Genomic DNA, 3,799 nt, shown 5'->3' on the forward strand with positions numbered 1-3,799 from the left:
CTTTCTATTGCTCATGAAATCCACGCATTGGATGTTGTACCACCATACAGCGAGACCTTCAGAGGTTGTGGTCCAGACTGCTGTACACACCGGTACCTCTAATACCCAGTAGCACGTCCTCTTGCATTGATGGATGCCTGTATTCGTCGTGGCATACTATCCACAAGTTCATCAAGGCACTGATGGTCCTGATTGTCCCATTCCTCAACGGCGATTCGGTGTAGATCCCACAGAGTGGTTGGTGGGTCACGTCGTTCATAAACAGCCTTTTTCAATCTGTCCCAGGCGTGTTCGATAGGGTTCATGTCTGGAGAACATGCTGGCCACTCAAGTCGAGCGATGTCATTGTCCAAAAGGAAATAATTCACAAGATGTGTACGATGGGGGCGCGAATTCTCGTCCGCGAAGACGAATGCCTCGCCGGTATGCTGCCGATGTCGTTGCACTGTTGGTCGGAGGGTAGCATTCACGTATCGTACATCCGTTACGGTGCCTTCCATGACCACCAGCGGCGTACAACGGCCCCACATAACGCCGCGCGAAAACATCAGGGAACCTTCACGTTGCTGCACTCGCTGGACGTGTGTCTATGGCATTCAGCCTAACCAGGTTGCCTCCAAACACGTTTCCGACGATTGCCTGGTTGAAGGCATAAGCGACACTCATCAGTGAAGAGAACGTGATGCTAATCCTGAGCGGTCCATTCAGCATGTTGCTGGGCCCATCTGTACTGCGCTGCATGGTGTCGTTGTTACAAAGATGGACCTCGCGATGGAAGTCGGAAATGAAGTTGCGCATCATGCAGCCTATTGCGCACAGTTTGAGTCGTAACAAACACTACGTCCTGTGGCTGCACGAAAAGCATTATTCAACATGGTGGCGTTGCTGTCAGGGTTCCTCCGAGCCATAATCCGCAGGTAGCGGTCATCCACAGCAGTAGTAGCTCATGGGCGACCTGGACGAGGCATGTCATTGATAGTTCCTGTGTCTCTGTATCTCCTCCAAGTCCGAACGACATCGCTTTGGTTCACTCCGAGACGCCTGGACACTTCCCTTGTTGAGAGCCCTTCCTGTCACAAATTGACAATGCGGATGCGATCGAGCTGCGGTATTGACTGCCTAGGCATCGTTGAACTACAGACAACACGAGCCGTATACCTCCTTCCTGGTGGAATGACGGGAACTGATCGGCTGTCGGACACCCTCCGTATAATAGGCGCAGCTCATGCATGGTTGTTTACATCTTTGGACGGGTTTAGTGACATCACTCAACAGTCAAAGGGACTGTGTCTGTGATACAATATCTGCAGTCAACGTCTCTTCAGGAGTTCAGGGAACCGGGATGATGCAAAACCCTTTTTGATGTGTGTATGTGTTAGACCGTCAGCGCGAGCGCACCGCGAGTTCCTGATACTAATAGGCGAGTACACCGTTCGCGTGTTACATATTTTTACGAGCTTCAAACAGGAGCGACTTATTTTCAGTTATCTGTTTAGTTACTTGTTTATTTTTGTAATTTCTTGTGTGTTCAAGTGCCTACTAGGCACAATCTTTTATTTCAATAACAGTGTAGAGTACAGTACCGCCGTTGCTATCGACTCTCGTATCGTAGAGGCTTTTATTTGTTTGGTTAGATTAGCTTAGTGTCGGTTAGACCGTCAGTGAGAGAGCACTTCGATTTCCCACTGCTAATAAGGCGAGTACACCGTTAGTTTGTTACAGGTTTTTACGAGCTTCAAAGAGGAGCGACTGCAGTAATGTATAGGAACTGTGATTGTTGTGTACATATGCGTACTGAGTTGGCGACCCTTCACTCACAGCTCCAGGCAGCGTTGGCTTCTGTCACACAGCTTGAGGCTGCTGCCACAGGGCGTCACTCTGGGGTATCGAATGCGGCGATGTGGGAGACGTTGAGCACGTCCCACGTGTCCTCCGATCGCCCCACTGCCGTGGCTGCCTCGGGTACTGCCTGCACTAAGGTTGACCCCTCCCCCACAGTCAAGTGGGAGATCAGTTCAAAGTCTGGCAGGCAGCGAGAAACTTTCTGAGGGGCCGGTCATAGGGCCCCCCTGGTTCGTTTGACGAACAGGTTTCGGGCGTTATCTGTGGCTGACGATGTCTATGAGCCAGATGCAGTCGTCCACCCTGTTTCAGAGGAAGGTTCTCAGCCCACAACGTCTGGGCATTCACAGAGGGGGGTTTGTTGGTAGTTGGGAGCTACTACGTTAGGCGCGTAATGGGGCCCCTTAGGAACATGGCTGCCAAGGAGGGGAAGGAAGCCAGTGTGCACTCCGTATGCATTCCGGGGGGAGTCATTCCGGATGTGGAAAGGGTGCTTTCGGATGCCACGAAGAGTACAGGGTGCAGCCAACTGCAGGTGGTGGCTCATGTCGGTACCAATGACGTATGTCGCTTTGGATCGGAGCAAATTCTGTCTGCTTTCGAGTGGCTAGAAGATGGTAAAGACAGCGAGTATTTCTTCCAAAATTAAGGCGGAGCTCACCATCTGCAGCATCGTCGATGGAACCGACTGTGGTCCTCTGGTGCAGAGCCGAGTGGGAGGTCTGAATCAGAGGCTCAGGCGGTTCTGTGACCGTGTAGGCTGCAGATTTCTTGATTTGCGCCATTGGGTGGGGGGTTTCTGGGTTCCTCTTAATAGATCAAGAGTCCACTACACACAGGAGGTGGCTACACGGGTAGCGGGTGCTGTGTGGAAGAGACTGGGCGGTTGTTTCGGTTAGAGGCTCTCAGGGAACCACAGCAGGGGCGTCCGTCTAAAAGTGGGTAGGTAAAGTACAGTAAGGTAGTTGCAGAAAGGAGTGATTTGTAGTTGTAAATTGTCGTAGCTGTTTTGGGAAAGAACCAGCGCTCCAAGCCCTAATAGAAAGCACTGAATAGTTATAGGTACCGAAAGCTGACTAAAGCAAGAAATAAGCTCAGCAGAAATTTTTTCGAACGATCTAACAGTGTTCATAAAGGATAGATTAAATACAGTTGGTGGTGGAGTATTTATTGCTGTCAGATGTAGCTTCCCTTGTAGCGAAACTGAAGTAGATAGTTCGTGTGAAATAGTATAGGTTGAGGTTATACCTGACAATCGGACTAAACTATTAATTGGATCGTTTTACCGAGCCCCCGACTCAGAAGATATAGTTGCTGAACAGTTCAAAGAAAACTTGAGTCTCATTTCGAATAAGTACCGCGCTCATGCAATTATAGTCGGTGGTGACTTTAATCTACCCTCGATATGCTGGAAAAATTATACGTTTAAAGCCGGCGGCAGGCATAAAACATCATCCGAAATTGTACTGAATGCTTTCTCAGAAACTTATTTTGAACAATTAGTTCATGAGCCCATTCGAAGTGTCAGTGGTTGCAAAAACATACTTCACCTTTTAGCAACAAATAATCCTGGACAAATAGTGCGAATTGTGACGAATACAGGGATTAGCGACCACAAGGCAGTTGCTGCTAGGCTGAATACCCTAACATCTACAACCATAAAAAAGAAAAGCAAAGTACATCCATTTTTTTAAAAAAAAGGTGATAAAAATGCTCTTAACCCCTTACTAAGAGACAGTCTTCACTCCTACCGATCTGATCATGTAAGTATAGAAAAGTTGTGGAATGATTTCAAAGAGTTAGTATCAACAGGAATTGAGAGATATATACCACTCAAATTAATACGTGACGGTACTGATCCTCCATGGTATACATAACGGGTCAGATCTTTGTTGCAGAAACAACGAAAAAAAGCATGCCAAATTTAAATGAACGCAAAATCTCCAAGATTGGCAAA

Source organism: Schistocerca nitens, chromosome 6, assembly GCF_023898315.1.
Source record: "Schistocerca nitens isolate TAMUIC-IGC-003100 chromosome 6, iqSchNite1.1, whole genome shotgun sequence".
Taxonomy (NCBI): Eukaryota; Metazoa; Arthropoda; class Insecta; order Orthoptera; family Acrididae; genus Schistocerca; species Schistocerca nitens.